The 14,957-nt window shown below is 33.4% G+C and overlaps 1 long non-coding RNA gene across 4 annotated transcripts in view; it reads left to right on the forward strand.

Moving 5' to 3' along the window:
- The first annotated feature begins 452 nt into the window (after positions 1-452).
- LOC112658719 (uncharacterized) overlaps positions 453-14,957 on the forward strand; it is an 80,927-nt gene continuing 66,422 nt past the window's right edge. For 2 of the 4 annotated variants that reach the window (XR_004804352.2, XR_007401333.1), the window contains exons 1-6: positions 453-549; positions 5,154-5,202; positions 5,554-5,593; positions 5,995-6,036; positions 8,748-8,899; positions 11,807-11,864. This is a non-coding gene — a long non-coding RNA (uncharacterized LOC112658719). The remainder of the gene's footprint in view (positions 550-5,153; positions 5,203-5,553; positions 5,594-5,994; positions 6,037-8,747; positions 8,900-11,806; positions 11,865-14,957) is intronic. The other 2 variants (XR_007401334.1, XR_003135917.3) reach the window with 2 other exon arrangements.

A 14,957-nucleotide genomic window follows, 5' to 3' on the forward strand; every position in this document is an offset into this window, starting at 1 on the left:
GTTTAGGTCTACTGCTTTGAAACTTCAGTAGATCTGTCTCCAACAATAGATCGGAGATATACTATATCATTGCATCCAGTGAGTTGTAACAGAGATGTGTCTAGGACACTTTGCCTACTTTTTTGTTCCTTCTAAATTATTCTGTTTCTAGTTCCTGAACTGCCTAAGAAAACATTGGTTACTTATTCTGCCTTTGGTCTTATATAACAGTATCCACATTCTATTATAATAACAAATTATCAAATTTAGTGGCTTAAAAAATGCTCACTTACTATCTAATAGTTCTGTAAGTCTGAAGTTCAGCATGGCCTCACTAGGATAAAATCAAGATGTAGGCAGGGCTATGTTTCCTAATGGAGGCTTTGAGTATGAACCCAGTCCCAAGTTCAGATTGTTAACAGAATCTGCTCTGTGATGTAAGGCTGAGGTCGCTGTTTCCTTACTAGTTGTCAGCTGAGGGCTACTCCTACCTAGCTCCTTGAGCTTTCTGTTATTTCCACAAGGGCCCCTCCATCTAAGGACCCATCATGGCACACTGACTCTTACTAGGTATAGTTCTGACTTTACTTTCTGAGCATTTCACCGACTTCCTCCTATTTAAAAGGTCATGTAACTAGATTTGGTCCTTCTGGATAATCCAGTATAACCTTCCTATTATAACCTTCCTGTAATGTTAATGACATCAGCAAAGTCTCTTTTTCCATGTAATGTTACATTTTCACAAATGCCAAGGCTTCAGTCATAGACATCTTTCAGAGGGATCATTCTGCCTATCGCAATTATATAAGGTCTCATTATACATTCCAACTTTTCTCTATAGTGTAGGGAAAGATAAAGACACACTGTTGGTAACATTTCTTCCAAGTAGCATAGTGATTCTGAAATAAAATTCAATTAACTTACATTGGATGAATTGTCAGGATCTTTTATTTAAAGTGATTTAAGATTTCAGGATATTCTTCTTTGGTTTTTCTAATTAGTCACTACATTAAAAAAATTGTATTTTAATTATATTTCTCAATAGCTGAATTATGTTCTCTGATTAAATGGTATTTTCCATGAAAATCCTTATATTCACATTATTTGCTGGAAACCATTTTTGTATTCATTGAACATCTTTCAATTCATTAATTATATGGGAGAAGTTTTCATTTAAACAGAAACTTAAAGTCCTGAAAATTTTGAGCATTTGTCATTTGTCATGATTAGAAAGTTTTAATCATACGTATTTTATTCAGATCTTATCCTATGACTGAAGAGGGCTGAAAAATTATAGGTTATGTTATTGAAAATTGTATGCTATATTAAATGTATTGGTTTGATTTATAAGGAACAGGGAGATTTATATCTGAGTGATTTTCAAATACACGTCATTCATCTTATTTCTTTCTATAAATTAAAAGTGCAGAAGAATATTATTTTATGGGGATTATTATATTAATTTTTAGAAATTTTTCTATGCACAATAAGCTTAAGAATAAAGAAGCTAGAAATGCATTATAAACCATAAAATATCGTTTTTACTCCCTGTGTGTACATACAAACAGACAAAACCACTCTTTTTTATTATTTGTACATCTAGTCTTCTACATGAGCCCCAGTAAACACTTATTCCTCCCTCAAAGACAAATATCCAAAAAAGATGCTAAATAAATGGAAAATACTTGCAATTCCCTATCTAAAGTATTATATTTAATGGTGGTATTTATTTTTCTGACTGCTTGTCCAGACCCAAAAGACAAACACAAGCATGTCAGCCCTCACCACTTAAACAAATGTCACCATTACTAAAATATACAATAAAGAAATTCAGTTCAGATTGAAAGAAAGAAAGGAAACTGTTCATCCATACATGTTATCATGTATTTATAAAATCTAAGTTGGGAGTGGAGGAAGCTACTACTAAGGTTCCAGGCATAAACATAAACATACATAAACACACACATTCAAAAATATGTTTTCAATTCACATTCCAGTGCATTGCATTTTTTGTTTTTTTGTTGTTTGTTATGTCTGTGTTCTCATTTAGTTGAGGGGAAAATAGTTTGTATGGCATAAAAAAAATTGTGACCAAAATACAGATGAGGAGCGTGAAGAACGCAGGATGTATTCTATCTCCTTCTTCTTCTTCTTCTTCTTCTTCTTCTTCTTCTTCTTCTTCTTCTTCTTCTTCTTCTTCTTCTTCTTCTTTTTTTTAAGGCTGACCCAATGCTTTTATTTTTTTACTTTTTAATAAATTTATTTTTTATTGGTGTTCAATTTACCAACATACAGAATAACACCCAGTGCTCATCCCGTCAAGTGTCCCCCTCAGTGCCCGTCACCCATTCACCCCCACCCCCCGACCTCCTCCCTTTCCACCACCCCTAGTTCGTTTCCCAGAGTTAGGAGTCTTTATGTTCTGTTTCCCTTTCTGATATTTCCCACACATTTCTTCTCCCTTCCCTCCTATTCCCTTTCACTATTATTTATATTCCCCAAATGAATGAGAACATACACTGTTTGTCCTTCTCCGATTGACTTACTTCACTCAGCATAATACCCTCCAGTTCCATCCACGTCGAAGCAAATGGTGGGTATTTGTCGTCTCTAATGGCTGAGGAATATTCCATTGTATACATAGACCACATCTTCTTTATCCATTAATCTTTCGATGGACACCGAGGCTCCTTCCACAGTTTGGCTATTGTGGACATTGCTGCTAGAAACATCGGGGTGCAGGTGTCCCAGCGTTTCATTGCATCTGTATCTTTGGGGTAAATCCCCAGCAGTGCAATTGCTGGGTGTAGGGCAGATCTATTTTTAACTCTTTGAGGAACCTCCACACAGTTTTCCAGAGTGGCTGCACCAGTTCACATTCCCACCAACAGTGTAAGAGGGTTCCCCTTTCTCCACATCCTCTCCAACATTTGTGGTTTCTTGCCTTGTTAATTTTCCCCATTCTCACTGGTGTGAGGTGGTATCTCATTGTGGTTTTGGTTTGTATTTCCCTGATGGCAAGTGATGTGGAGCATTTCCTCACGTGCGTGTTGGCCATGTCTATGTCTTCCTCTGTGAGATTTCTGTTCATGTCTTTTGCCCATTTCATGATTGGATTGTTTGTTTCTTTGGTGTTGAGTTTAATAAGTTCTTTATAGATGTTGGAAACTAGCCCTTTATCTGATATGTCATTTGCAAATATCTTCTCCCATTCTGTAGGTTGTCTTTGAGTTTTGTTGACTGTATCCTTTGCTGTGCAAAAGCTTCTTATCTTGATGAAGTCCCAATAGTTCATTTTTGCTTTTTTTTTTCTTTTGCCTTCGTGGATGTATCTTGCAAGAAGTTACTGTGGCTGAGTTCAGAAAGGGTGTTGCCTGTATTCTATCTTCAGTTGGACCTTGTGGACTGAATGTGAGCCCCTGTTGTTAATGAGAAGATCAAACATCCCAAGGGATCTTTCCTAGAGATAGTTAGATTTGGAGCATGAGCAGAAAATGGGATATTGATGCTACCTTGCTTAATGTCTTTATATTTCTTGTATCTCAAATAGACTTTGATAAAATTATTTAGACCTATGTCATGATCAAAAATTGCTGAAACTACTAGTTTTTATATATGAGAAAGGATATCATTCATTCTTCAATTTTTTTTAATCTAAATCTTTACTACAACTGCTATTTGGAAGTGTCTCTCTCTAATTCCATATATATGTCATTTCCATAAACCTAATCATTCAAGCTCTTACACCACCTAATCTAACCAATAATATTTTGGAAAATTGGAAAATAGGAATACAGATTCCACTTGATATACTAATCTTTAGCTCTTTTAGGTAGCCTCAGTAATTTCTTTTTTAGATTTTTTTCAGTTGGCTACATTCATCACTTTGCTTAGCTGGGCTAGAAAGTCCTTGAACTTGATTTGCCCATCTGACTTCTGGTGCTCCATTTTTCACTCTATCCTGTAGTCTATTTGCTGCAGAGCTACAGGCTTTCCTAAAGAGAAAGTGGAAGCTATCAGGTCTCTTAGCATCTAGGTCTATACCAATCACAGTATAATATCCAGCACATTTCACATTTTATGAACCGTAGGATTTTACTAGATATAAGAAAATATAGACAGTGATTAAGAGCACTGGTACTGGAATCAGACAAATATGTAAATTTTGCTGGCATTGTTACTGTCTGGGTCATCTCCAACAATTATCTAAAATTTCTAAGATTCATTTTCCTCTATTTTTTAAAAGATATTATTTATTTATTCATGAGAGACACGGAGAGAGATGCAGAGACACAGGCAGAGGGAGAAGCAGGCTCCATGCAGGGAGCCCGAGGCGGGACTTCATCCTGTGACCCCAGGATCACGCCCTAAGCTGAAGGCATACCTCAACTGCTGAGCCACCCAGGCATCCTTCATTTTTCTCTGTTATAAAATGGGATTTCAAACAGTTGATGTTAAAAGGAATTTGGATAGCTTCATCAGTAATGGTTTATGGCAAATATACCTTTATATAAAATATTTTCTTTTAAAAGCCCTAAAATAGCCATCATCAATAATTTGTTTTAGCAAATTAGCATTGTTTAAATCAATTGGTCTGAACTGAATAATGTGATTACCTGTATATTCCCTTCCTCTTTAAAAGGTGAGACCCATAGTCATTTCTTTGCAGTCCCATCATTTAAAGTTACTTAAAATGATGAAATGATCAGGGATAACTAAATTATTACTACCATAATCTATAAGACTTTAAATAAATAAGCAGCACTGTCATTTTATCCTACCTGACTAAATTGAAAAATAATACAAAATAGCATTCATTTAGTTCTCTGAATATTTTTGCCGTTGCTTAATTTTGAGTTGGAAAATCAGCACTTGAGAGCACAAATAGTACTGTATTTTCATTCAGTTCTGTGGGTTAATATGAGTGTGTCTTATATACATATATATAAAGAAATGGAGACATTTAGTATTGTGCTGATGACATTCTATGCATTCACCCTTAAATATTTCAGAATACATTTTCCAAGAATCTATAACCCTGGAACAATTATCAAAATTGTTAATTAGAACACTGACATGGTAATTTTATTAAATCAATTGTATACCTTCAAATTTCATAAATTTCTCCAATAATGTACTTATTAGTAATTTTTGTTTTCTTGTGTTGGTTCCAGGTCAGACCATTTATACTTATTGCTATCTTTCTTTAGTCTTCTTCAACCTGTAAGTGTTCATTTGCCTTTCTTTAGCTTTTGTGAACTTGACATTAAAAAAAAATTACAAACCAGTTATTTTATTTTAAAGATTTTATTTATTTATTCATGAGACACACACACACACACACAGAGAGAGACAGAGAGACAGAGAGAGACAAAGACACAAGCAGGCTCCATGCAGGGAGACCCATGTGGGACTGGATCCCTCGCTCCAGGATCACGCCCAGGGCAGAAGGCAGGCACTAAACCACTGAGCCACAAAGGGATCCCCCAAACCAGTTGTATTGTAGAATGTCCCTCATTTTAGTTTTAATTCATTCTTACTAATGATCTCATTCAAATGATGTATTTTTGACAGCAATATCACAGAAGCGATGCTGTATCTTTCTCGGTGGCTGGTAAGAGGGCACATACTGTCAGCTTGTTCTGTTACTGCTGATGTTAACTTTGATGATTTGCCTAAGGTGATAACAACTAGGTTAATACACTGTAAAATTGCTAATTCCTACTTGTAAAAAAAAAAAGAAAGAAAGAAAAGAAAAGAAAAGAAAAGAAAAGAAAAGAAAAAAGAAAAGAAAAGAAAGAAAAGAAAAGAAAAGAAAAAGTAATTAGAGGGGAATTACTTGGAGAGTATGTAAATATCCTGCTCCTCATCAAATTTTACCCTTGAGGTTAGTTCCCACTCATGATTTTGTCTCGTTTAATTATTATGATAGTTGCTAAATGGTGTTATTTTTAACTCTATCATTCTTTTCATAGATCAGGACTAGGACAGCTCATTTTTTTTTTAAATCTCCAGGAATACCTGGAAGTATGGAACTGACTTTTGGCCACAAGATGGGTGAGAATTCTAACTACTGATTTATAATATGATTTTTATTTTTTTAATTTCTTTTTTTTTATTTATGATAGTCACACACAGAGAGAGAGAGAGAGAGAGAGGCAGAGATACAGGCAGAGAGAGAAGCAGGCTCCATGCACCGGGACTCCGACGTGGGATTCGATCCCAGGTCTCCAGGATCACGCCCTGGGCCAAAGGCAGGCGCCAAACCGCTGCGCCACCCAGGGATCCCTATAATATGATTTTTAAAGTTGGAAACTTTTCTGGTGTCACCAGGCCGGTTGGCATATTGATCACTTACACCTGGTGTAACCAGTTACAAGTTTGGCTCGGTTATGTGGCTAGAAAGGCATGAAAGATCCCACTGGGAACATTTGGGAAGCTCTTATAAAACCAAGAAGACACACAAATTGTAGTGACACACAAATTCATATTCCAGAAATGCAGTATATCATATATGAATAATTCTAAAGAACTGTGCCTGGAAGTTTCTCAGGCTATTAATGCTTGTCTACATACTTTCCATATACTTCAACTTTATTAAGATACGTGTGAACATTCACTCTGAAGTCTATGAGTCTTCAATTATCTAGCCATGTGAAATCATTTTTATAGCACTTTACAGCAGGGGAGACCTTTATACTCACTCCCACTTATTTATTTATTCCTATCAGTATACACTCATAAATTCTTTATTTTACAAAAATTCTGTTACTATTATTATTTCTTTTGAAACTCAGATTTTCTGCAGTCTATTGGGAGTTCTTCAAGTTAGTTCCATTGTATTATTGACATACTATTATTTTATGTGCATTTCCCTATTTCTTTTGTTTTATGTGGTAGGAAGATGCCCATATTTATGTGTGTATATGTGTATGTGTATACAAAGTTTTTCTAATATTCCAATTAAACTCACAAAATCATTTATTCTTATATTTTCCTTCTTTCTAACAGTCTCTTTTCCACAATGAAAAACCAGCTTCTGATTATCCTCAATGCATTTACTCAATTGCCAAATCCTTAAATACACAGCACTTTCTTGATTGTTATCCCATACCTCTCTGAAAACAAATTTGTAACTAGATTTCCATATTTGCTTGTGGACATTTTTCTCTTTAGTCTGGGCATACATAGAAAAGTATTGTGTTTAATATGCAGGGTAGGTCTTTTTCCCCTTTTATGTCCTGTTATTTTTTGTTTTGTTTTTCTATGTATTCTATATTAGTATTTATTTCATTTTTATTGCTTTAATTTGCTTATTTTTAAAATTAATAATCACATGGATCCAAAAGTCAGGATCTTTTATCCTGAAAGAAATGTTCACTTCCCTTTTAATTTCTCCCCTCCTATTCACACCCATCTTATAACTGTTGTACCATTTTGAATTCCAATCAGCCTATTTGCCCACAGCCTTGCGAATAGAGTTTGTTGTCAGGTTTTGCAAATTTTGGCAATCTAATAGGTGATAAATGATAATTCTTTTAGTTTTGCTTTTTCATTTCTCTTATATACATAGCAAAGTTGAACATTTTAAATTACTAAATTACCTTTTTATAATTTTGCTTTGTTTATTATTGATTGTTGACTATTTTCTCAGGTTTTTTTTTTCTGTTTTCCTAGATTTTAAAGGATATTTATATATTAAAGATGACATGTTTATCTGTGCTTTATGTTGTAAATATCTTTTACAATTGATTGTCAGGGCTCCTAGGTGGCTCAGTGGATTAAGCGTCTGATTCTTGATTTAAGCTCAGGTCATGATCTCAAGTCATGATCGCAGGGTCATGGGACCAGCCATGTGTTGGGCTCTGTGCTCAGCAGGAAGATGCTTCTCTCCCTCTCCCTCTACTCCTTCCCTTGCTCTCTCTCTGTCTCTCAAGTAAATAAATCTTAAAAAAATATTGTTTGCCTTTAGAATTATGGCATCAAAACGTTATTCTTTTTCATTGTGTATATTTTTAAATCATATTTGAATATATTAATTTTTTTCTTTTATTCCTTCCGGATTTTAAGTCATATAAACTCTTTCCCTACACCTAGAATATTCAAAACCTTACATATGTTTTCTTTTGCTATGTGTGGTATTTGTTTTGTTATAGCTGTATAATATTTAGAGCTTATTCTTATAAATTGTAACATATGTTATTTTTTTCCAACTGGCTATGCAATTTTCTGGACACCACTTATTAAAAAGTCAGTCTATTGCCTTCGTAATTTCAGATGTTATCTTTATAATATATTAAATGTCCCTTGACAATTCAGATCAATTTCTGGACTTCCTATTATATTTCATTGCTTTTTTGTCTGTTTATGCATCAACACCACATTATTTTGAATAACATGGTTTTAGAGAATATTTAATTTTATGTCAGTCTTGCTCCTCATGTTTCTAGTTATACTAGTTATTCTAATAAAAGTATAATCCTTGTGTTAATGTCCATAAAAGTTTGTAGGTTTATTTATTGGGATTATGCTAAATTCATAAATTTAATTAGGGAGAAGAGTTATCTTAGTATGTTGAGTCATTCTATTAAAGAATGACAGACATATTTCTTTATATTTGTGCAAGTCTGATTTGTTTCATTGAGAAGTACTTTAACTTCATAAACAGTTTCCATGTTTCTTTTTAAGTGTATTTATGTTTTCTCATCTTTTTCTTCTTCTTCTTCTTCTTCTTCTTCTTCTTTTTTTTTTTTTTTTTTTTTTTTGAGGGAGGAGAGACTGAAGAAGAGGGAGAGAAAGAATCTTAAGCAGGCTCCACACTCAGTACCAAGTCCAATGGAGGGCACAATCCTATGACCCTGAAAATCATGACCTGAGCTGAAATCCGGTGTGGGATGTTTAACCAACTGAGCCATCCCAGGTACCCTAGTTTTCTCATTTTTGATATTGCTATAGTGAATAGATTTTTCTCTACCATTGTGTCTTAGAACTGGTTGTTGTTCATGAGTAAGTAGGCTTTTTAAATTCTATATGTTAGTGTTTTCTGCTACTTTAGTGTATAATTTTATTTATTTGTTTGTTTATTTATTTATTTATTTTTAAAGATTGTATGTATTTACTCATGAGAGACACAGAGAGAGAGGCAGAGACATAGGCAGAGGGGGAAGAAGTCTCCGCAGAGGGAGGCCAGTGCAGGACTCGATCCCAAGAACCTAGGATCATGCCCTGAGCCAGAGGCAAACACGCAACTACTGAGTCACCCAGGCATCCCTATAATTTTATTTTTTAATCAAAATTTTGATTTCAGCTTTTTAGGTATACTATCTTAGAGTGTACAAATAGAAAGAGTTGTACTTCCTATTTTACAACTTACTGTTTTTAATTTGTCAGGTAATTTCAATATAGTGTTAAATACTGGGGGTCTTAGTTGGCATCTTTAATTTGTGTCTGGTATTAATGGAAATGCTACTGTTTCCTTATTAAACAAAATACTGATTTTACAACTAATTTGTTTTTATTTTGTTAAAGATGTATCAATATGTATCTCCTTAGCTATATTTTTATGAAGAGTGAAAATTTAATTTTTTTGTAATTCTTTATCATCTTTAGAGGTAATCACATGATTCTTCTTCAACACACTGGTAGTATATTATCTTAATAGATTTATAAATATTGAACCAACCTTGCAGTATTATAATAAATGCCAATTGCTCATGGTGAATTGCTTTCTTAAAGTGATGTTGAATACTGGTTGCCAAAAATTTCTTTAGGATTTATAATTAATATGGTAATTGTTAATTTTATAGCAGTTGGGGAAAGAGATGGCCAGATGGTTGGTAAAACATTATTTCTGGATCTGTTTGTGAGGATGTTTCTAGAAGATATTAACATTTGAATCAGCAAACTGAGTAAAGATTCACCCTCACCCTCACCCTCATCATCTAATCTGTTGAGATCTCATACAGAACAAGTGGAAAAAGGGTGAATTCTTTTTATCTCCTCTTTGACCAAGATATTCATTTTTTACCACCCTCTTATAACGTGTTTCGGGGTCCTTTGGACTTGGGACTTGCATCAACACCTACTCTGGGAAATTTCTTTGGTCTTTGATCTTGGCCTCGTAGTTACACCAATGACTCGCCTCATTCTCAGGCCTTTGGACTTGGACTGAATTATAGCACCTGTATTCTTGGTTCTCTAGCTTGCAGACACCATTTCATGATATATGTCAGCTTCTATAATCATGTGAGTCAATTCTCATCATAAATCTCATCTATCATCTATCATCTATTTTTCTATCTCTATCATCTATCATTTATCTATCTTATCTATCACCTCCTATTGGTTATGTTTCTGAGAACACTAACACAAATATTAAGTCATTCATTGTAATTTTAATTTTTGTTCTTATTCATATTGGGAGGAGGAATTTATCAACTCTGATCTTTGTGCTTTTTTTTTTTGTCCTCTTTTTTTTCCCTGCAGAGCCTTAAATTTCCCTTTTGTGTCTCTCATTACCATTACCATTGGATATGGAAACAAATATCTCTCCTTTCCTTACACTTTTTCTTCTTTAGTCATGATGCCTTGTAAACTTACCAATAGGAACCATGCCTACTGTGTTCAGTCCTCTGAAAAAAAAACATATTTCTTTTTCAGAATTTTGACAGTTATGGTGGGATTTTTCTTCCTGGCAACTTTTTAAGTCGATCTTCTACTTGCTATCCTTTTTTCCCCTGGACAGCAATGCTTATATAGTGGTATGATCAAAGGATGTGAGAAATAGCTGCTTATCTGGCATTTTTTTTTCACTTACAGGTATTTTAATTGTAGTTTTCATGTCTTTCAGATGTTCTGAGCGTGAAGATTTTGTGTAGTTGTACAGGTTCTTATGGGGGATCTATATTGTTTTTTTGAGAACATGGAGAGAGATGCAGATATTAGAGCCACCATTTTCCTTGGCCATCAACATTCTCCTATTTTTGCATGAGTAATTGGTGTATTCAGTTGAAAAAAAAAACATTTCTTAAAGAGAGAATTGTATTTATTTTGTCTATAGTTATCCCAACTAATGTGCTCTCATGAACACAAATTATTATCATATAACCTAAAGGAGCCAAAATAGATGTTATGAGGACAATTATAGTAATCTTAAGAGGTGAAAATTTTCACTGTAGTGTTGGAATAGAAGTCAGCAAATTAAATTCCTAGAACATCAGCTTGAGTTCTTTCATAGAAAAAAGTTCCAAAGCAAGTTTATTGAGTTTTCCTCTGGGACTTCTCCCAGATGTGCACTAAATTGGTGTTTATAGAGGAAACATGTTCCATGAAATCAGTTCCCCTTCTCCAAATTTTTCTATTTTTATTAAAATGACTGCTACATTGAAGGTAGAAATCAAATTGTTTGAGAGTTGTATATTTATTCATATTTACTCCTTATTTGTACCACCCATCTGCTTCATCTATCCACTTTTTAATATATGGCACTCAAATGTTGAGAGCAATGACAACTATATTCATGAACTCCATCTATGTATAAATGTATAAATAACCATTTAACCTTTAAATATCTTGATAATCATTCAGCAAGCCAAAGGCATAGATGTCACCAGTTTTAATGCACACACTGATTTGCTCTTGGGTTTTATCACTTACAACCATTAAGAATTGAAAGGATAATTTATCTTGAAGGTTGAAGCATGTGTCTTTTAACAAAGTGTTATCTAGGGACAAAAAAAGGAACCATAAACAGATGGATTAGTTCTCTGTGCACTAAATCTAAAGGGTACTGAGCTGCATGATATGTTCTTTTTCGCTTTTTCTTTAGCTCAAGGTCACAAGTGGAAAATAGTAATTCTTCTCTGAAAGCCTCATACCCTATGAAGGTAAATTTTATTATGAGTATGCGAGCTTTATATTAATTGTTTTGTTTTTCTGCAATTATGCATAAAATTGTATTAATTATATTTATATTAGCTTATTGTTTTTCCCATGCTTTATATATTTTTAAAGGGTTACTTTATTAAAATAATATCCAATAAACCCAGGCAAGCATATAGTGCTGGACAGAATAAAGAACAAAAAGAAATAACATTTACTGAGAATATATATTAAATGTTATTTACTTTAAATAAGCTAGCTCATTTAATACCTACAATACTCTTATAATTTAGATAATTTATGGCAATTTTATATATGAGGAAATGGAAGTTATATCCTCTATACAAGTTGTACAGAGTCACAGTTTCTCTGTTAAGTAGCACAGCCTAGAATAAATATCAGGTTTATGTGACATTTTCTATAACATGATACCTAGTAGAATATTAAAGGATCTATACAAAATCTATATACAGCATTCGTATTTATAAAAATAGTTATTATGCACTATAAACTATTTTTAATGTGCTATTGGCAAAGAGTTGATACACAGAGCAGTAGAACAAAATAGACAATCCAGAAATAGACCCACATATGAGTGGCAAAGGATTTTGGAAGGAGATAATAGATAAAGTGTACCTTTTCAACAGTTTTGCGGGAATAAATGGACATCCTTAAGCTTATAATTAAATTCAACCTAAATATTACAACTTATACTTTTAACAAAAGTGTATTATAAATATAAATATAAAATTATAAAACTTTGAAGGAAGAAATGGAAGAAAAATCTTTGTGCCCTGGTGTTGGAGAGTTCTTCAATGTGATAGGAAGGAACAGACTAGGAGAGAATGTTTGCAAATCACATATCTAGCTAAAATAATTTTATCTTAATATATAAAGAGCTCTTAGTACTCACCAGTAGGAAAACAAAAACCCCAATTAATAAAAATACATACAAGACCTGAAAGGACACTTCATCAAAGATGATATATGAATGTTAAAAAAAGGACATAAAAATTGTTCAACATTATTAGTGAATATGAGTATGCAAATTAAAACCATAATAAAATACCAGTAAAACAACTTGTAGGATGGCCAAAAATAATTGACAATATCAATTGATAATAAGGATTCTGAACGTTTGAAACTCTCATGCATTGCCAGTGGTTATAGAAAATGGTACACCTACTCTGAAAAGAGTTTGACAATTTCTTATAAATACATAATTACTATATGGTCTAGAGAACACTCTCTTTTGTATTCACCCTAAAGAAAGAAAAACTTATCTTAAAACAAAAACTTGTACATGATTATTTATGAAATTTATAATTACCCCAAACTAGAGACAACCTAAATATTCTTCAACTTGGATGAATTGCAAAAGTGTTTTATGCAAATGAGAGAAGTCAATCTCAAAAGTTCACAAACTATTAGATTTTATTTATATGACATTCTCCAGAAGATAAATCTATAGTGGCAGAGAAGATATAGTTTCCAGTGACCAGTAGTAGGAGGACAGTATTACTTAAGGATATCACAAGAGTGTTTGGGGGAAATGGGTCTCTTCTGCATTCAGATTATTATATGGTTATATACCCATACATGTGTTAAAATCCATAGAACCATTCGCCAAAAAATATATTACAAAAGACCTATTGCAGTACTCAGGAAAGGTCAGTAATAGTGTCAGTGGTTTCAATGTTATTCATAAAATGCAATTTTGAATGATATTGCAGGTTATTATATGAAAACATAATTCCGTATGGAAAAAAATATCATTCTCTGAAATATATCAATGATAAGGCCCTAGGGACACATGAACCTAAGAAACAAATTAAGTATGTAAACATAAACCAATAGAAATTATCCTTATTATAATTTTTGATGTTTAGATGATCAATATTTCAATTTTCCTGTAATGTATTTGATTTTCCCATAAGATATTATTAATATTTAATATTTCTAAGTTCACAATACCAGCTATTACTATGTTTCACTTGAATAACAGATACTCTTTTAAAGAAGTTTGTTTTTGAAAATAATTTTAAATATACAATGTTTTTTTTTAAAAAGTTCACATCATCATAAGATCAATTTTGCGACAATAAAAACTAACTTAAAAATAATATATTGGGCAGCCCCGGTGGCTTAGCGGTTTAGCGCCGCCTTCAGCCCAAGGTGTGATCCTAGAGATCCAGGATCGAGTCCCACGTCGGGCTCCCTGCGTGGAGCCTGCTTCTGCCTCTGCCTGTGTCTCTGCCTCTCTCTCTCTCTCTCTCTCTCCTCTCTCTGATGTGTCTCCATGAATAAATAATAATAATAATAATAATAATAATAATATTATTTCAACTTAGCACCACCTTTCACTTCCAAATGAATCTCAGTTTGGTTAGCATAATGTTTTCTTAATCTGTCTTTAAAGAAGTTAGTAGGGCTCTCAATTTCTTACTGGGACACAGAACATTCATTTTCATACCTAAAAAGATGCTTCCTTTCTTTCCTCCAAGTAGCTAAGTTCTCTCTTAATTTGGTTGAAATCCAGCTCCACTTTCTTTCATACTTTTTTTCTTTGCTCTTATCCCCTATAGATCTTGTTTGAATGACCTTTTTAGCAATAGTCCATTGTTGCCTGATATTGTTCTATTCCATCATTTCTTATTAAATAATTCAAAAATTTCTTCAGAGAAAGAAAAATCTTTTATTTCCTTTGTACAGAGGCACAGTGTGCATATAGCGTGGTGTTATTTTCTGTGTGGTGTTTGATGAATTTATGATGATACACCAATAACAGCAGGATAATAAGATTAACTTTTATTCCCCTAGGATGCCAGTCTGTTAATTAGGGGGGAACAAAGATAAGATGATGTAGAGAAGATGCTACTACTGATACTCAAAATGTGTATCTCTTCCAAAAATAGCTTATGATATTTAAAAGAAACAGGTGAACTTAGAAAGTTAAGCTGCTTGAGAGCTGACAGCTGCCCTGTCCTATTATAGAGATATTTCCTGGGCTTGCTCAAATAAGCCCTAAGTGTCAGCACTGACTTGCTCTTGTCATGGAGCAATTGAACAAGCTCTGAGTTATAAGACACGTGTCAAAT

This window comes from Canis lupus, chromosome 12, assembly GCF_003254725.2.
Source record: "Canis lupus dingo isolate Sandy chromosome 12, ASM325472v2, whole genome shotgun sequence".
Classification (NCBI taxonomy): Eukaryota; Metazoa; Chordata; class Mammalia; order Carnivora; family Canidae; genus Canis; species Canis lupus.